Source organism: Haemaphysalis longicornis, unplaced genomic scaffold, assembly GCF_048455015.1.
Source record: "Haemaphysalis longicornis isolate Haplotype H1 unplaced genomic scaffold, Haemaphysalis longicornis Haplotype H1 scaffold_9, whole genome shotgun sequence".
In the NCBI taxonomy this organism is placed as follows: domain Eukaryota; kingdom Metazoa; phylum Arthropoda; class Arachnida; order Ixodida; family Ixodidae; genus Haemaphysalis; species Haemaphysalis longicornis.
The window spans coordinates 47,947,623-47,968,513 of record NW_027526460.1 but is presented as its reverse complement, the minus strand read 5'-3'; the positions used below and the strand labels follow the sequence as shown (position 1 = coordinate 47,968,513).

The window sequence follows — 20,891 nt, the reverse complement described above, 5'->3', positions numbered from 1 at the left end:
TATGTTATTTCTTCCTCGGTTATGACTATTGTTAGTTTCACCGGTAACAACTAGTCAGCCAGCCATAGCCTGTATACTAGTGAGGTATGCTGCAGAGGAAATTGTGTTCCTCATTATCATCATTATCACCGTCATCATAAGAAGTGCGGTGAATCAGCGTCAATCCCTACAATATACGGTTACAGCAAAAATGGTTAGAACTCGTCATAGCGTGAAACGCAAAGACAAACATTTGGGGCGGAATGCTCGAATCGCCGGATTTTATTCGTTGCGTGTCAAGTGATGATGGGGCCTGCATAATACAGCCCAGATATCAAACTCGCTAAACCGATCAAGGCGCGTTAGTATGTTGAACTAGAATATTGGCTCACTTTGTCTCTTAACCTCCTTTCTTTTTACTTCATTCTATTCCCGCTGAAAGTTCGATACTTTTAATTACACCTTCAGTGCGTTTCAAAGAGGTGCATAAAAAGTATCACTTGATGAGGTTTCCCGCTCTGTGAGACCGTCTGCATAAACGTAACGCGGCAGGTAAGCGCCGGTACTTAGCCGAACATTTAATACGCGCATGCGAACTCGATTGAAAAGAAAGAAAAACGAGAGAGCCAAGACGAACCGGGAACGCTCTCCGATAGAGTGCGCATTCGCAAAGAGAGATGTATATAAAGAGAGAGAGAGAGGGTAAAAAAAAAAAAAAGACCAGGAGAGGGGTAAAAAAAAAAAAAGAGAACTCCGAACTCGATTTGCTCTGCTTCCACCTTCATCCAGGCGGAGGAGGCACGGCTTGCAAATGAGGCCGTATATGTTCTCCAGCAATACGCCGATTCGCGTTTCAAAAGGACAATTGGGAAGGGAAAGATTTTTCAACTTCAGGAAACCAAGAAGAAAAGAAGGTAGGAAGAAGAAGAAGACGAAGACCGTGGAGACGATCTGTTAGCCGGAGAAAGGCTCCTGCGAGGAAATAAATGAAGGATCCCGCTCTAGGGGGACGATTTAGAAGGGGTATTTATTCGGGGCCGTCTTTATTTCCACCCGCCGAATGACGCCCAAGGCCCATAGAATGGCGAGCGGGCGATCAGGACGGGAACAATGAAGGGCGGAAGGGGCTGTGCATGCGCTGCGCCGAGGCTAGGTAGGAATCTTTAATGAAACTAGACGCCTTTGAATGTTGAGCAGGAGGGGAAAAAAAGAGCACTGAAGGGGAATGAAACGAGGGGAACACCGGATTAAGCATTTCTTTTTATTGTACTCTGTCTGGCTCCGTATACCTGAACGCTTGTTAGGCAGGCCCCTTGTCGGTGCAATCTATTCCGAGGTACGGCGGCTTGTTTGAATGCCGCACAAAGAGAAGGCCGAACGAGTCTCTGACGGGGATCAAGTGAAGGTCTGTTCGGGCGTTTTAGGCACTGCGTGAAAAGGCAGCGAGGGAGATTATTCCGAGGAAGAAGAGAGCGCGAGGAATTAACCTTCGTAGGAATGTATGGTGCCCTGCACCTGAGGACTGTTCTGCATTGCGATAGGCGCAATAGCAAGAAGAAATTTGCTTAGGGTAAGTGTTTGATCAACCGAATAAATTCATCCATCTAGCTCTCTTTACGCTTAATAAAAATGGATATTTTCGGTTAGGTTGCAGTCGTCTCAATTTCGTTGCTTATGTTTCAAAACCAACCGCTAAGAGCAATTTATTTCGGCACCTTCCACTGCCACTTAACATACTGCGTCGAAGCATGGGGCAATACTTATCAGCCGTATCCTGAACCAGTTATTGCACTGAAAAAAAGAGAGCTGCTAATTATGACGGTTTCTGCATGCACGGCTCATTCTGCACCGCTCATTAAGCATCTAGATATAATTCCCTTTTTATTTGCACGTGGCTAAAAAATAGATTGTGTCACCCAGAACATATTATCAAACAACAATCCCTTGCCATCCTCGATATTTATAACACCGCTCAGAAATACAAGAACCCGTTCAGGCAACAACCTCAACCTTCCCATGGAACATAACTGTTATGGCAAACGCACTGTGCAATATATTAGAGCTAAACTATGGAATATTATACCACATCGCAATAAACAAAGTGAAAATTTCTCAAGTGCGCTCAAGCAGTACATACAATGCAACGATCTCGCATCGCTCATTTAATTGCTGAAAGTTTGCTTTCGTATCCAATTGTGAACAATAACATACCTTTATTTCTTTTCCTCATGGCGTGGTTTTATGTCTTCTCTCTAGATCATGTAGTCATATTACGGTTAACAATGTACGCGCGTAATGTGTTTGAGTTTATTGGCGAGATGTTGTTTGTGTTGTCGCCTATTACAAACCGTGTAATTTTCATTTTCTATATTGTACTTGTTCTCATCGTATTGTTTAGTGTAAGTTTTGGGCTTGCAATGTTAAAAGTGTATTAACTGCATGGGCCCGGTTCTAGCATTGTTGCTAAGGGCCCAGATGAAATTTTCACTCTTGTACTAACGAATGTTTTGGAGTAAATAAAATGAGAGAATAAATGAATGAATGACCGTCGAGCAGGTCAGGAAAAGACATCACGTATGATCCCGTCTCCCGATAAACTCGATATTTCTGCTTGACTGCATCCGTAATGGAGATGCTTCTTATCGATTAAAGACTCGATCAGTTTACTTTTGACTCGCACCGGCATTGTATCGTTCCACTTCGCAGCATTGCATAATAAAGGGCTTCAAGCTTGCTTACAGCTTTATTTACTTATAAGCACTGCGGCAAAAAGCTCCATTGAGAGATGAGGTTTGAATAGTAGACGTCTTGTACTAGTACATGTTTTTTTAATAATCCTGTTCAAGGGCAAAAGCTTTTGTGGCCCAATTGTGGTGAATGACGTACACAAAAATCCTCCGTCTCTGGTTGCCTTGCAGTAAACTAGGGCAAAAAGGGGCAGCGCAACAAACAAACATACGGATGCACGGCGAACCACGTAAATGCGACCACGACAGTCCAGTGCGTCTGTTGTTTTAAACACCGCGTAAGGCCACGGCCACGGGTACAGTGTAGCAAAATCGCTTTTATCTTCTTAGCGAGCATGCAGCACCGTACTCCCGAGTAAAGCGAGGAACCAGCCGCCTTTCCCACTTAGGCAATTGAAGAAACTCGTGGCTGAGCACAAGAGCACTCGCTGCAAAATTCTCTCTCCCCGTCCCCCCCCCCCCCCCCCATCCCCCCTTCACCGCCTACCTACCTCGTCACAGCTGCGAGACCTCCTCTCTTGCACATACTAATATCCCCAAACAACGCACCGAGCATGGAAAAGAAGTATTGTATGGCGCAAGAGTTTTGTGCAAACCGTCTCCACTGAGACCTGGGCGCACATGGACAAATATGTCCGCATTTAAGATATTGTCACGGGACGTGGCGGACAATCCCCGTGGCGCCATGGCCCACCACCAGGGATGATGACGACGAAGAAGAGCTGTGTGCGCGGCGCAGCCAGGCCGGGCTCAGTTATGGGTTGACGTAAATAGTTCTTCATCATTATGTATATACATTGCTTCATCGCTACATGGTCCGTGTCATTTGCCGCCACGTAACAATATCATAGAACACTTTGTGATAGGCCGGCCCCTATGCATGGTTTGATCCCCGCGAAAAGCGGTTACCATGATGATGATGATAGTCATCATCATCATTATCTCCTTCCCACCACCATCATCATCATCGTGCTTATATCCACTGCAGGACGCAGGCCTTTCGTGTCTCTCCAGTCGATCCTGCCTGGCGATGCCTTAATCCGTCAGCCAAGGTCAATCCGTCAATCTTGAAATTTTCAGAAATCTACCCTGAAATTTTCAGCCGGAGATCGCTAGGAAACGCTGCCACTTTCGATAAGAAGCGACACGAGTGTGCGCGCACCAACACTGGTGAGGGTGGCCAAACAGTTACTGAAGTAACGGCGGAGTACGTTTGGCGAAACTTGGCGAAACTTGGCGAAACTTGGAAACAATGGTGTGAAACAGAGGTCAGCTAACTGTTGTACACGACTGCGCGTTCCATTTGAGTGTTGGAACAGGGAGGATGATATATTCGCTATCAGTACTGTATTCGAGGCGTCTGATGAAGCGCGCGCCAGGGGAGCACGAATTCGCGACAAATTTCTGATCACACGCACACTGCGTTCTGTTTTTACAACTTTGGAAATGCTTCCGCAGAAGGCAGCGTCCCCTAAGATGGGTCGAAATCGCTCCGTAAGTCCGGCCCCAGCTTGAAACCGCCGAATAGTGTCCCAACATTCGATCGCCCTCACCCGTGCGAATGCACCAGACAGAACTGCAAAATTCCGGGTCAGCTCGGCGGAGCGTGCAGCTCTCAAAAGTATCCCCACAGCGCACTTGGAATTGAGAAAGCGCACACCTGCAAGGCGGCAGCCAACCACCCACTACTCGGTTGTCGAGCCCAGCCCGGTCACTGCGACGGGACGCCGGGAACAACACCGACTACACGAAGGGAAAGCCCTAGCGCAAGGCCATCAACGTGTGACCCATTTGCTGACTCGAACGCTTAAATAAAAGATAGTCGAAAAAAAGCGCCCCCCTGAGGCCGAAACATGCCTTGTCTAAAGAACTGTTTTGTGGCTTAGCTCGGTGGAAGGCGCGAGAATTCTCGGCCGCTTTCGTCGCGCCCGTGTTGGGCAGACACACTCGCGCCAGTTTCCCCCACGCCATCAGCCGGGTCTCCTCGCCAACCTGGGGCCGAAATGTAGAACGCGTATCGATTCCTTTTTGGCGGCTCCCAAAAATAATCGTTCGTCTCCAACGCTCCCTGCAGTCCCCTTTCCCCTCTGCGTGCGACGTACCTTTTCCCCCTCGCCCCCCTCCCCCGACCTGTGCAACGCCCTCTCTCTTCAGGTCTAGCCACTCTCCCCCTCGCACACGCACACCTTTATATATATAAATATCCGGACGGTAGGCGCTTATTAATTATTTTTTGCTGTCGGTCCCTTCGCCTCTTTTTTCTTCTCATTTGGTGAACCCTTTCCCGCAGCTGGGTCGATTAGTTTTCGAACAACTGACCTCCTCCTTCTCCGCCTCCCGGTTAGATTTCCTCGAGTGCAACCTTCTCGGTAATGCGCGATCGCTTGGAAAGGAGGAAACGGAAGGAAAGGGAGATCGTACGAGCGCGCATAAAGCGGGCAAAAGTGAAGATTGAAAAAGAAAACGACATACAAATACTTTAAGCGAGCGAACTGTGATCAGCGAGTTAACGCAACGAAATTTACAAGGCCGCCCTCTATACAGTCGAGGTGCCAATTTGTTTCAGCCGTAGCAGAAGAAAAACAGAAAATGCGGACGACGCCGAATGAGGGGAAGCGAGGAGACGGGAGAAGAGAAGGATGTGACCTTTCGCGCTTGCATCAGGAGGGTTCGAGAAGACCTTCTCTTTCTCCTAAATTAGAGCAAATGGGTTTGCAAATTGAGGAAACGCGGCAGGTTTCCAAAGTATGGGTCGACCCGACCTGACACACGGTTCGAAGCACCCTTTGTCTTTGTTTCGTTCTCTCTCCGATTCTCTCGACTTTATTTCGGCACAATCTTCATTTCTCTTTGCTTTTTTTTCTTCGTTCTGTTTTGATCGGCCCATACATGAATTCAATCTCCACCCAGTGAGGGCACGTCGCGAGCTTGCCGAGCGCAGACGACGCAAGAGCGGGAACACCCCCGAATCAAGACGAGAGGCTCTGAGTCACGTAGGGCCCCTGATTTCGCTGGTGTCAATATTCGATCCTCCGATGTAATCTTTCCCGTTGACTCGCCTTCTTTATCCGATAGACGTTTGAGCAAACTTTCACTCTTTAATATTTTTGTAAGCGTCTGTTTCTTTTGAAGATTGCTATTTTTTGTATGTTCCTTCAGTTTCCTGGGAGTATTTTGTAGTCGATCGAAGGGCTTACAGGTATAAAGAGGGGATAAATGGGACTTTTCTTTAAATTTCTTATCGATGAGCTTAATTTACGTCCACCGAAAGGAGCCTAACAGGACTTGGTTGGCGTTCATTTTAAACGCAGGCAGATTCGTTTAGGTTCAGTGTTAGAGCGCATTAGGTGCCCTGTGGGCTCAATTGTTTTTGTTCTTGTTTATTAATAAAGGAAATGCGAACGAAAAGGTTACCTCATAATACTACCCCATTTGAGCTAAACCAGTCAGAAAACAACACGCACGAAAGACAGACAATAACCTAGCATACTTGCCCATCTGAATCGTTTGAAGTTCGCGCTAGGAGTGACATGATTGCTATTGCGACGTCCAGTCGATCGAAAGAACCGAAATTGTATTTTTTCTTTATGGTTCCTTTAAACAAGGAGCAGAACAGAAAGCTGGATCACAATGTCACTCGTGATGGTGAGCAGGCAAGGAGAGAGAAGAGCAGAATGGTACGCGGTTGTACACCTTGGGGAGAGGTGTATCCCGATCTCCAGTCGGCAAAAAGAAAAACTGGCCTCTTATTCACTCCTCACGCCACTCAGGTTAGCACTTCCCTGCTACGATTTTCGTTACAACTCTTGTGTACACACCACAAACTCAAACCCCTCTTTCCTATTCCCCATTCCTCCAGAACTGGGCACGTATGTAGGCGCTTACTTGTGTACGTATACCGACATCACGTGCTGGGGTGGTTGCATGCCGATTCGGTATTATGCGAAGCTTCTGCTGTTGTTGGTGTTTGTTTATTGATTAAAAAGCAAATGAGAAGGAAAGGGTGCATTGCGTTGTTATTGGGACCAGTGACAAGGTAAGCCTGTATTACAACACATTGCGAGGGAAGGGAATATAGGGGAGAGAATAGTAAAGAGTATGTAGGTGAGGTAGAAAGTCTGTAGGACTGCCGTAGCGAAGCCATAACTTGCAGGCGGACGAGCACAGAACGCCTGAGTTGCACACTTAACTACCGAAATCGTACAAAACGGGTGTTGGACGCTGCCAAGCGCGAACTACCGACGAAGATGAGAGATAGAAGACGATGAGGAAATGCATTTTGTGTCGCTGTCTTCTTCGTCTTGTTCCCGTCACTAGTTCGCGTTTTCCAGACGAGCCACATCGCCTGCAATCATATTCGATATTTTTACTAATTTTTTGACAACGAAAATTCCCCACTTAATTCTTTTCACCTTTGTTTCACCTTTCGCGTCAGAATTTTGGTTCTCAAATTGCAGTACCCTCAGCCGCGGAAATGAACTTGGCTGAAGTACAATAACCGTTAGCCCTCGGCGAAGTGGTGACGTTACTTTCTAAGAACTTGATTGGATTAGACGTAATGAGTTTCGTGAACTGCTTTCTTTCCCCTGTCCCATGGACAAGCAGAAATGTGTCTCTGGTTCTTTTGAACTTTCCTTCGTTCTTTTTTTTTTTTTTCGTGTGCTTAAGCGACGACGCGAATGAGATATGCTTACCCCCGGATTTTTAAGCCATTACGTTTTTCAATTCACGAAGAGTTTTTCGGACCCTGGCGGCCGATTGAGAAAGGGCACGCAAAATTAACTCCTTGCCGGATTAAGCGCTAAGGCTGCAGCTCCCGACGTCATTCGTTAGTTCATCGGCGATTTTAGCGCAGGTGACGGGAAGTTGAAACACGAAAGCAAAACGGACGGTGAGGTTCAATAGAAGAAGGCGAAGGAGTAATGAAATCCCGAATGAGGTTGTTGAATTATTCAGGCATGCCGCATTTTAAGAGTTTCGTCCCCAGTTGTTATTGACGAAAATCTAATGTCAATCAATCATTGTGTCGCAAGAAGCAGGCGGATTTCTGACTGTCTGTTTTAACACGAAAGGGTTTTATTCCGGGATTAACAAAGATTTCAATTACGTCATATTGATTGATTGTGGGGTTTAACGCGCCGACGCAACGGAGGCGATGAGGCGCGCCGTAGTGGAGGGCTCCGGATTAATTTTGACCACCTGGGGATCTTTATCGTGCGCCGAAATCTCGTACACACGGGCGTTTTTGCTTTTCGCCTCCATCAGAAAAGCGGCCGCCGCGGCCGGGAATCGAACCCGCGACCTCGTGCTCAGCAGCGCAAAATTACGTCATATCCGTCACGGAAGTGACGCCAGTGCAACGAAGCAGGAGGCCTGTAAAGGGTGCACCACTGCACCCAGGGTCTTCTTGCGGGGAAGCAACCTTTAGTACTAAAGAGTACGTTCTACTTCGGGTTGTTCGTTTTCGGGTTTTGTATTTTAACACGAAAGTGTTATGCCGGGATACGCAAAGATTTCATTGACGTCATATCCGTCACGGAAATCACGCCAGTACACCTTTGCCGAAGGCACCAGCCAGCAGGACGTCGCTTGCCAAGCACACCCACAAGACCGGCGCCGACCTGCAAATCATGCACAGCTGCAGATGTCGCTGCACATTTCACTTTCGGGTTTTACCGATTCCTATGACAGAGGAATCAACCACAGTTTTTGTTTTTGTTTTCTCTCTACTAGTGCTTGAATGGGGTTTGATGTATTTCGTAGTTGAAGACTTGTGACATAAGCATGTTATACACGATTGCAACACTGTTAAATTAGAACGCTTGCTTCAGCGCGTCGCTTTATCTCTCATCGCGTTAGGTTTGTCTGAGGCTTTCAGATTTTACAGGAAACGTAGAAGGAGCGCGTCTATTTATACTGGTTTCCTCTAGGACAATAACTAAGAGCACTGGATTGTGAATCAGGAGGAAAAAAACACCTTTGTATGTGAGAGTGCGCCTAAACAGCGCGACAGTGGGCAATTAACGCCTTGGGAGAACGTTTTTATGTAGAAAGTAATGCTTTCTTATCACAGCGGAAACTCCCGCTATTGCCGGTGTTGATATCCCTTTAGAGACGGCTAATCAACGCTGCGTCTAATCGTCTTCCCGCAACTGCTGTTTTCACCGTGCAGATAGTCACGCGCGCACTTACATTTCGTTTGATGCTATTTATTGTATCTTAAACAACCGAAGAACATACAGAATATGGTGGAACGGAATACAGAACACGTACACAGAAAACGTTATCAGAAACAATAAAATAAAAACAGAAGATGCGGGTTAACAAAAGTATTCTTATATGAAGCGGATTACTCGCTGCGAGCAACCATAATCACGCAATTTAATCACCTGTGAAAAAAAAAGAAAATGCTAACAGCAATACTTTTAGTCAACAAGGAAAGTCCGTTGTGTTTCGTGCCTGGGGTCATGAAGTTGTCCCAAGTTCCCTTCTGTTGTGCATCTGAATTAACTATCGCTTGCGAGGACTTTATAAGTTAGTTGAAACGGATTACCCGTCGCGAGTAACCAGAATTACGCATTTTAATCACCCTTGAAGCAAAAACACTAACAGCAATACTTTAAGTAAGCAAAAAAAATAGTTTGCACTGCAGTGCAGAGCAAACATGTACAGCGCAGTGTCGGTCAAAATACTATTTACCTCGTTCTCGTGAGGCGAGCATACATTCCGGAATCTGGAATTCGTTAATTGTTAAGCCCCCGCGTTTGCTCCGGAGCCGTTCTTCGTCGATGCTAACAAAACAAGCAGGTGTGCGTAAACGGACGGGCTACAAGAAAGACGGCGGAGCGGCGCCCAATTAACGCGCATCAGCGGCCTGCTACACCGCGAAGGAGTGCACTCCACACGGGGACTAGACACTACTTCCAGCGGTAATCCTGCACGGATAGACCGCGTCGTCGCCGACGTCTCTTCTCGCCTGCCCAGACAGACACTGAGTGAGATGCGTGGGGGGAGCGCAGCGCCAGGCAACGCGCAAGGAAGCAACAACGTCGAGAGAAGCGCGCCGTCGACGTCTTCTGCTCGCGCCCTTCACGAGAGCCCATTTCTCATGGGGTCCCTCTCATTGTCGGTGACGTTAACAGGAGACATCCATCTCGCTCGACGCTGTTCACTCTTCCCCCTACCCGTCTTCTTTTTTTCTCTTCTCTTTATCGCTCCTCTTTTAGCACCTGCGCTGTCCTAACGATCCGACGCGCCGCCGTGGTTTCGTCAGTAAGTTCCGGACGTCACGTGAGGTTTGTGCACCTCTTATCTGCATGCTGGTTTATGGCGTCATTGATTGTCACTGCCCCCAATTCGCCTAATTCAGAGAAGTTTGATTTTGATTTTTTTTTGCGCCTGGTTACTTGGACCAGATGAAGTTGCATGGACTATCTCAGTGCCTAAACTAGGGATGAGATAGGAAATATATCTCCCGAGTGAGCTTAAGGGCTAATTAATCAAGGCCTGCCAGACGTTACCTCCGCGTCGAAGCAGTTGCGCGGTTTCGTGGTGTCTAACAAATTTGCCCGATGTTTCTTTCGAGCAGGCTTTTCCACTGCTGGTTTGAATTTGTAAAAAAAGAAAAAGAAAAACAAGTTATGTTAGTGCTCTCGTCCTCAAACAGCCGTGTGCCCGTATCAGCAGCTTTGGTATAAATTTGTTGGCACTCTTCGTGCTGCCGTATTGCGCCGATGCTGTGCCGCCGATTGCACGCTGATTAAATGTAGGTAGGTTATAAATAAAACAGGGAAATTGAACTCAGCGCTTTGCAAACGATCACAGCCAGCAAAGGCGTGAGCTACAGGCGCGACTTTTGGAATACTAGAGAGGCGTCGGCCAATACATCAAACTAGGACGTACAGACAGACAAACAGACAGACAGTTGGACGGACAGACAGACGGACGGACGGACGAACAAACAGACGGACGGACGGACGGACGGATGGACATACAAAACAGCACGGTTATAATAGTGCCAGAAAAGTATCCAGTAAACAGTCGCGCTGTTCGCGATTGCGACCGCAGCTGGTGCTCAGCCTGAGCCGGCTGTCGCCTCGGAAAATTAAACTAGCTTTCGGTCTGCTCAGTTTCTGCTTTTAGCTTCAGAACGCCTGATGATTGATTGATTGTAGGGTTTAACGCGGCGACGCAACGCAGGCGATGAGGCGCACCGTAGTGGAGGGCTCCGCAATAATTTTGACCACCTGGGGATCTTTATCGTGCGCCGAAATCCAGAACGCCTGATGACAACACTGGAAAAGCAACACCGAAATTATGGCATGTGCCGTGCCACGTCCTTTCTGATAACGGCAGTTCTCCCTTCTTTTCTTCCAAGATTACCCCTCGCTCCAAGTGACGACCTTAGAGCTCGCCCATTCGCAATGCACGTAAAAGCCTTTGGCGTTGATGGGCTGAAGCGGCACCTTGGTTACGGGGCACAGCTTTTCGACGCGACGAGGACATTACTGATTCGCTACCAAAGTTAGATTCGGGGTTTATTGGGTGAAAGCGTACCTGAGCTATGCGATGTGCCGTAATTTAGAACTTTAGAATGAATTCGACAACCTGGGCGCCACGGGAACAGGGTAGAGGAATTTTTTAAAAAAGAAGGTCGATTTTTTTTTATAGATTTGGAATTCCCGCTCTTTTTTGAATAATTCATTGTATGTATCGTTTACCCGTGTGTGATTTAGGCAACCGAAAAGTGACCTTTTCCGATACCTAGGTAGTGACGGATTACGACTTATTTTGCATGTATGCGCGATCAGTCCTTCCCCTGTGTTGAATAAGAAAATTGCCGCAGCTTCCACTAGTGGCGGAAGGCCGGAGAAAACAGCAGAGCTGGCGGACCCTCGACCTGCGTCGGAAAACCCGGCTGTTGCACCTGACATTTATTTCCCAACTTGCCGCTGAGCAGAACGCTGACGGGTGACGACTTTACATCGCAGAGAAGGCTACACAGCTTGTTAGAAAAGAGGCCCGCAGAGCATGGCAGCAGACAGACCAAAGGAAAAACTGTGGAGGTGATTTTATGGCAAATCAGTGACACATCAGTGTGCATTTCTAGAATGAAAGTTTGTAACGAAGAGCCTTTCTTTTTCACGGCTGATTATCTCAAAGCAACATTTTTTTGGACTTTTGACTCGTTTTTTACTGGGAAAGCTAGAAGTAATATTTCTTCCCAGCACTAAGAAAACATAAAAGAGAATAATTTTTATGATTCTACAGAACTAGAATTATAAAAATTATTGCAGACAATTTGATTTGACGGGCTGTCTAAGGTAAATTGGGAGGGTTCACTAAAAATAAAAGTACAGAAAAACTACACTATATATAACAATAAATCTAGTTCCGTGAACAGAACAGGGAAACCTAAGTCCAATAATAGTAACATCATTTATCTAACCCTGACAGACCCTGAGAAAAAAGGTCTCATACATAGCATAAAATATATGAGAAGTAGAGGGCCTACCCTGTCCCCTTAATGAACTCCCAAACTTTGTACCCATGGTCGTCAGTTCCCTCGGTTTTAAAGGCGAAACCCCTTAGGGGCTGGGAGTGTTGGCGTCTCTTTCGTCGTCGCTGTCGTAATTGTCATCGTAATCGTCATTTCATGTAGTCACGGTACTAAAACACTGGGAAATTCGTTTACGCCTCGCGCTAGAACGTAACACATACTAAAAAAATATCGGGACCCTCGTTTACGCCTCGCGCGTGAGAGCTTCGTGCTTCAAAGACAAGAGAATTTTACAGCAAAGCTGTATACCTGTACCCCCCAATGGTTTCATCTCCGTGGGCAAAAATTCCAAGGCGCCAAGAATACACTTACACACTGCATGCTTCGCCCCTCCACAGGTCTCACGTTAGTGGAGATGGCAGGAATTTTTTTTTTCCTCACTTTATCCATACGACGCAGAGCGGAAGCGGCTCAATGCAAATCAAAGTACCCATAGGACAGGATATAACGGCACAACCGAAAGCTCAACCGAATTAATAAACATACATTCGAGCCCGCAATATCTTGCACAAGAGCACAACAGCTTGCCCGCTGAGCAACTGCTGCTAGTGCGCGCTTAAGAAATTTGACTGCAACCTACAAAATCGACTTGCTGCTGGCGCCTATACGCAGCGATGATCTATTTTTATGCCCTTGCGCACGCACTTGTTGGCGTACGCTCTGTTAAACTCTATATCAAAGCAAGAGAGATGCCGTATGCAATCGCTGATTTTAGTATATCAGGTTTTATTGCTCTTACCTAAATGCCTCCAAAGGCAAACAATTATACGGTCGTTATGCAGAGGCGGAAAATATAGAGCAGCTTTAGTGGCAGAAGAAAAGGTCACTGCTGGCGTTGTGACGTACTCTTCATCTTTGTATAGCGTGCGGGGCGCGTATAGGAGCCAATTAGGATAAGTTCAGGATGGAAAAAAGTAAACCGGCTGTTTGAATTTCGGCATTAACACGCAGAAGCAAGACCTGCGATACGAACCACCACGGGCGGCTATGGTTTTAAAATGTGCTGCTCGGGTGGAGAAATAAATTTCCAACATGAAGTGCAGCCCCCGTGTACCTGTTTTCTCTACAACCCCACCTGTCTTTAAATGGCATTAACTATGACTAGTGATGAAATTGCTGTGATCTTTATATAGTATTTTATTACTATTACAATTACAGTAAACCTTCGTTATAAGAATATCGGTTTATTCAAGCTCGCTTTAATTGAAGCTTTTAATGTTGCTGACAGAATTGATTGAGGAGCAATACGTCTCTGCTTTTAAAGAAGTACCTCTTATAACGAGGCCAGTCTTCTACCCCGGATAGCTCGCTGCAAGGATGGTTCACTAGTTGAGAATAATTGAGGGTCTATTGGCGTGAATAATGTTGTCGTTATGATAGTCAGCCTATGTCCATCGCATGAGATGGCTTCTCGGCCTCCAAACATCTTTTGCCTGCGATAATACTGGAGGACAGGCTAACATTTCTGCCTCCACTTACAAACAAGTCAGTTGGACTGGGTACGCGGTGAAAAGGAAGAGTGCGAACAAAAATACAATTTCTGTGGCGATAGTTGCATGGTTTCATGACGTTTTTTTTTGTTACTGCTTGCATTACCAAAGCTTAGAAAGCAACGTTCATGTTATTCTTGTTAGGAATGTTACATTTATGTTGCACTCATTAAAAGTTTACGCTGTAGTCGCGTTCACACAAGGAACGCGTCCCCTTTTGAATTAACGAATGGGCTAAATAAGCGTGCAATCTTTTAGACAGTGACATCAATTATTCAATTCCACAAAATGCATAGACGCACAGAGAGCACGAGAAAATGACATCTGCTCCCAATTGGCACGAACCCAGGCCCCCTGACTTTTTTTCTTTCCCTGAAACTACTGTTGTATACTCGGAAATGTCTATTTTAAAAAAAATTTTTTCTGCATACATACGTGTCGCAACATAGAAGAAAGTTTGTTATGTCTTGACGCACTTCTACGCAGTGGACTGCACATAGCAACCGGACCTTCATTTTACTATAGCCGACATTTTACTGAATGCGGTGTTACTTTAACTGAGAAGTGCGTAATGTGCACAGAAACCTTATTAATTCATCACGGCACGCGCCTTCCCAGCCCATTGGAAACATCACGTTTTTAGTCTGCCTCATATCGCTCAGATCTAATTCTCAACTCAATACGTCAAACAGCGGTTGTCTGCTTCATCCGAGGTGCCTCCAATATGTCTCTCGCTCCAGCTGCCGCAGAGAGAAAATAAAAGGAAGGGACGACTGAAAGAAGGAAAGATGCGAGCAAAAGAAGAGGAATACAAGAAAAGACACGAAGAGCGAAATTAAGAAGAAAAAATGAAAAAAAGAGGAAGAAAATAACTAAAGAAAGAACTAGAAAAAGAAAAAAGGAAAGAAGGAGAGAAATGAAGACAATAAAAAAGAAAAAAAGAAATAGAGAAAAAGGAAGGAAGGAAGGAAGGAAGACAGCAAAGAGAAAGAATGAGTGAAATAGAAAAAAGTACCTAGAAAAGATAGGAAGAAAGAAAAAGAGAGAAACTAGGAAAGAAAGAAAGGATGAAGCAAAGGAGAAAGGAAAGAATGAAGGAAAAAAAGGAAAGGAAGAAATGAAATATTAAATAAATAAATAAATAAATAAATAAATAAATAATGAGAGAAAGAGAAATCTGCGTTTTTCAGCCTTGAGGCAGAAAAAAATAATGTTGGGGTGCTTAGCGCGCGTTCACGTCCCTGCCGCTAGCGAAAGAAACAACGCCGGCGCGCCGCTTTCAGCGGATTTCCCGGTGACGAGGTCAGGAATATACCTCATCGCGTCTCCGGTCACGATCAATAGAGCGAACGGTGTTCCGGCGGCGTGCGTCGTCGGAACGAGCAGCCGCAGAAGCAGGTATGGAAATGAGGTGCTGATGCCGCGCTTCCCTCCCCTCACCCCTCAACCCCCTCCCCCGTTTCTCCTCCGCTCAACTGAGTTCCGAGCGGCGCCACATGCAGATCCGCAGGCTTCCGCGAGCTGACTCCGCAGCCACGTTACGAGACGTGCGATGTTTTGGCCCGGCAACCGTTATGCTTCGCTCCGGGGCAGAGACTCGCGGAGTGGCGGCCTATAAATTCCGTTCCATCTCCCTATCTCTCCGTATTGCTGAAAGGTAAACAAATTACGCTTGAAGGTAACGCAGCAAATGCGATCGTTAATGCGATTTCGTTGCCTCGTTAGCGGCTGAGCGAGTCAGCGGGTTGCTCAGTTAAAGATTGCCATGGGCGTCTGAAACGTTTCTTTTTTTTTGTTAGGGAAGAGGGAGGGGGAGGGGGTAGGAAATAAATGTCACTTACGATTAAACAACAACAATAAACAAATAAACCGAAGCTAAGGGGCCACTTAGTGGCACACAGCAAGCAGAAGTCAAGACAAAAAAGGAACGCTTTACAACATTCTGTTGCCGTAATTCCCGGTTATCTTTAGTCAGGGACAAAACGAAATAACTCAGATCCCAGAGAAGCCTAAAACGTGCTGAAACTTCTCGAGAGGAGTCGCCATTCTACAATTTTTAATTATGAGAAAAAGTCCCGCCCTCCCCTTCCGCCTTCATTTCTTTTTTTAGTGTCCTAGCTCCGTCGTTCAGGCGTTTCTCTTCGTTTCGTTTTTCACCGAATGCAATGCATCTCATTCAACAGGTGGTTTGCTCGCCTTCTTTCTGACGTCACGGAGGAGAGAAGAAAAAAAGAGAAGAGAGTTCGGTGTGCCAGCTCAGTCTTGTAGGTGGCGCTCTTTCCCGCGAGAAGCGGCGTTCTTTTGTCGGCGCAAGATTAAGCATCCTTTGTTAAATCGAACGTTTCCGCGGGGCCAAGTTGTAACCTTTCGTTAGCGGCCGCCAGTTCTCAGCGCTGGCAAACGGAAACTCTCTACGCAAAACATAGCACGCGAAGCCGCCCGGCAACTGGGTATTTATATTGTTCGCGCTGCAGACATTTTGCCTCGCGCGGCTGCTGTTGAGGCGTCAAGTGTTACGTCACTCCGCAACAAACCCGCGTCTGCCTCGCGCGTTCGAACAGCCGTTGAAGTTTGGTTTGAAGAGCCGTCGGGGATGTGCATTTGTGTGAAGTGTGTGTGTCGTTACTCGTTGCGATAACCACTCCTCCAGCCTGACACAGGGACGGAAGCCCGCGTTCGGAGTTAGGTAAGTTGCGTTTCTGTTCGACAAATTTGAGCCTTCGGTTGCAACTGCATAAAAAAGCGTTCTTGGCAACATTTGTTGTGCGCAATGCTGCTGACAACAAACACAACCGTCCGTTTAACTTGGCGATGAATTTTACTTCCGGATTGGGTATTTGCGAAGTTGATTTTAGTGTTTTATCGCTGTACGTTGCTGCTTTTTGAACAACGAGCCGATCATTAGTAAGATGGCAACGATAGGGAATACGTACTATTGAGTGATGCTTTGCTGATGATCAGGATTAGGAGTTTGAATAGTTCACGAAGTGTAGTTAGTAGTACACTAACGATGAGAAGTAACGGCACAGCACATTATGTTCTTTCATGCAACTATGATGTAGCAGAGGTGTAAACGCGAACATTAACGTACCTGATTGCTGCCTTTCGCAGTTACATCCCAGCCGTAAAGCCTGTTTCCCTGGTGGAGGCAAAAAAACAAACAAACAAACAAACAAACAAAGACGCCTGGGTGTGGAGATTTCAGGAAAAATTGTAAATCCTCAAAAGTCTAAATTGATCCGAAGACACCTATCATGGCGCACCTGACAGCCCATGGGCTATCAGGTGCCCATGAGCTATCAGGATCGGGGCATGAAAACCATAAAACCTTGTTTTTTTTTCTAGCGAAAGCTGTTAGCATCTGGTTGGTCGGTTGTTTTCGTGGTTTCCGTGTGCGAGAAAAACTCATACAGTGTTACACACTGACGGAGTAGCACGTACCCAAATAGTGGTATATTGGCCAACTGTCTAGCTTTAGGCCTAACCTTACGTTTTGAGGGTGAATGGCGTTAACAGGTACCTGCAGCTTCATGTGCAATGACTATGACGTTGTTTGGCACGTCGTTAGGGGGCTCAACGTTAGGGTTACCTAATATCAAGCCTAGCAAGAGCCAAGGTTCATTGTCGCAGAGGTTTACTGGCCAACACTTACGCCTAGTAATTCTCGCTTCGCATATTGTCCAGCGCGTTCCCCGGGATTTTGCATTTCGTGCGGGTCCCAAAACTCATTCAATGTGAGCAACACAGCACCTATTGCACGTATACTAGATGATACCAATAGCGCGTATATTCGCTCATACCTAGAGAGACAAGTCCCACCGACTGCAGATGTCAGCGGTGTAAACACGATTGCTAAAAGTTCCCTCCTCCCCCCCCCCCCCAAAAAAAAAAAAAAAAAAACACATCGACACCTTTATGAAAACCCCTTTCAATACCCGAGACAAAAACGAAACGTACCAGTGGTTATCGTCGGTGAATTTATTGTTTACATTGCGAAACACGACAGCCAGGTCTGGTTCCTGGAATTTGTCATGGACAAGTTTGAATCCAAACAGTGCAACGATCAGAGTCAAGCAATCACATACATATTGTGTTCAGATTCAGCCTTGGCACCAAACCGATTGCCACTACCATTAGACAAAAGCACTAACGTGCTGCATATCACCATCAACAAGTGTAGTAGCTTTGCAAGAGCTTCGCTGGACATCCAGTTTCTCTGGGTCAGGATGCCGCATCAACCTTTTAATTCTGTTTCGGAAATATCGTAACGCCAGCTTTTGTACACGGGTTTAGCCTCATTTTTAAGTAATGACTGAAGAATGCGCTCGAAGAATCACCTGGCAATTGAGGGCCCCCCAAATTTTTTGAAATGTTTGGTTGCTAGCTAGCAAAAAATATCAATGAAGTGCCTGGGATAAACCTGGTTATGCCCAATCAATGCGTCACGAAACGGTGTAGAGCAGCGCAACAGCAAGCCTAACCATTTTGCAATGTTAGTCCTGTTTAATTAATTATAATTAACTGCATTTATGAAAGCCCACTCCTCCAACAGCCATGATAACGACTAGCACGACTTGGCGCCGAAGGGGCTTATCCACTGCTCCACCGAAGCGTACACTTTCTTATCAGCCTCCAGAACACAACACGTCGCCTCCTGAGAGGCGCCAACGAGATCGCCTGGCAGAAAGATTTCTGTAACCTTATTCACCGCCATATGCGCCGCCGCTCTCCCGCATTTCGTGCGGCTTCGGACGTGTTAGCTTTTCGTAATTCCTTCATCGGTTTACGCGCGAGCTCCTTCCTCCTCTTCCTCCTCCTTTTCCCGAGCATCCACAGCATCCCCATCGAGGTCGCTTTAGATTTCCCCGGACGGGCGTGAAACTTATCCGCTTTACGAGCCTCCCGCGCCGACCGCTCCCTTCCCTCCACGGTAAAAAGGCTCCCAACGTGTTCGTCGAGCTAGCGACCCGTCAAAAGTGGCCTCCGCGCGGGCTACCAGGCAAATGAGACGGGATCTACGGCCGAACTACGTCCCGGGATCACCGTGGCCGGAGAGATCAACGAGGTATAAAATGCGTTGTGTCTACACACCGGCGAGCGCGATCAAACACCGCCGCATGACGATCTACGCTCGTGGCTTCGTGGTTGGTTAGCGCTCGTATACGGAGAGGGAGAGAGTGCAACCTCGAATCGAAGCCCGAGCCCACCGGTCGGTATAACAGACTCCGTGGGGAAGCAACATGTTTCGGTAAACATCGTCACGCGAGCGGCTACACGCTGTTCGGTTTTGGGAATGACGATACCTGAAGACTATCCTCGCTTTTGTTTTTATGCTTCTGCGTTGTGCCGCTCGATTCGGTTGTTCGATGTTTTCTTGAAATGTTTTTGATAGATTGTGTTTGTTCTGAACCGCTTGCGTGATTTGTTGCGTCACGAAAGGGGTGACGAGATTGCGGCTACTTTCTACGGGTTCGCCCGGAGTGCTGCATTGTCCGGAGCGAGATATCGTGGGTTGGTTTTATATATGTGTGCACTGTTTGCTTCTATTGTCTCTTCATCTTGTCTCTTCATCAACTAAGAACTACAGGAATGTTTCGTTTTTTGCTAAGTATGTTCGCGCAGTATGTCACTTGCCGTCATACATAGGATGTACCGCGAAATTACTCCCTTACCTGTTAACCATGAGTAGCCCCGTGTGAATCAGTTTTTAGATATTAGTGCGAATCCGCCCTTTAAATATGGGTTGTAAATACTATAGCACTGGTCGGGGCATCTCACATAGTATTTTATTCGCCGCAGATGGTATTTTGAAAAAAAATGAAAATCCAAGCAATCTTCGTTCATGGGTTGCGCTGATTCCCATTCCAGGTTGCGCTGATTCATGGGTTGCGCTGATTCTCCAGATCTTTCATTTGATGTTGTTCTTTCATTATACGGCTATGTGCACGCTCAATTGATTCCATACTGTCTACAGGAACCCTCAACTCCCTACATCTATTTGAGCTCAAGATCCGTCTTTTACATGTAGTCGCATACGTCGCTTCAGCTACTACTATTAATAACTTTGATTTCAGACGATACCCAACCCGATAAGCTGTATACACACTTTTCGATACCTACCACTGGGTAGTTCATTTGTATTCATGCTGCTACTTATACAGCGAATTTTCGCGTAACGAGTATCAAATACTATAACGAGATTTTTCATTTTCATTTGCTGCTCCTGTCTGGGTAAGTCGAAGTCTACAAATTTATCAATCTTTAAATTTCGAGGCTTGCACAAACAAGGAACCCAACCACCCGGGAATCACGAATTCGGTTCAACGCTACTTCATAATGTTCATGAAATAAACCGCTTATTAACTGACTCTATAAGTAGTATTAAGCTGTACAGTGCATTCTATACAGTGCGTGTAATCGCGCTTATCAAAACGTATCATTTTACATTCAATTTGCTTACGTGGCGGCATCAATTCACGAAGAAACCGCCTGCAAAACCAACACTCGAACATTGATAAGAAATGCTTGCATGGGACGAGATAGACGAGCAAAAACTTCGCCATCGACTCGTACAGAGTGCGCTGCTTGCATCCAAAGTATGCATTTCAGGCATAAAACGTACTACTGAAGGCAATACGAACCACACGGAACATCCAGTGCCACATAAAGTAGACGTCAAATCGGCAAGGTTCAAGTTTAGCCGGCCTTATTCAGCCAGAGACAACGACGCATTCTAAAATCACTATCCCTCATGCCAGTCACGTAGAATGCAGAAGCTGACCGATTCTGGTGAGAGGTATGAACGCGCTCAAGGAAATTCGCAACTTCCAGAGCTGCAACCACACGCATCACAGGCAGCGACTCTGGGCGGTAGAATACTTCGCGAAACTGACTGGGGCTGCCCCCAGTTACTCCACAGGCATTTGGAAATTAATCCTTTTCACGCCAAAGACGCTTGTGAGCTGTCGTAAAGCCCATGGACCGACAGGTTGTCAGAGAGAAAACAAAAGGCTTGCATTTTACAGGCTGCTTATATAATTGCTTTGTACAGATAATGCTCACTCGTATACCATGCCGAATTCATCCGCCTTGGAAGAAAAAAAATGTGGCGGGGGT

The 20,891-nt window shown here is 46.4% G+C and overlaps 1 protein-coding gene across 3 annotated transcripts in view; it reads left to right on the top strand.

The window, feature by feature from the left end:
* LOC144153710 (potassium voltage-gated channel protein Shaw-like) overlaps positions 1-20,891 on the top strand; it is a 131,351-nt gene that overhangs the window by 20,871 nt on the left and 89,589 nt on the right. The window contains exon 1 of one of the 3 annotated variants that reach the window (XM_077685397.1): positions 16,072-16,461. The exons of the other annotated variants lie outside the window; for them this stretch is intronic. The gene's annotated coding sequence lies outside the window, so the exon portion shown is untranslated. Of the gene's footprint in view, positions 1-16,071; positions 16,462-20,891 lie in introns of those variants that run through there. 3 annotated transcript variants of the gene reach the window in all.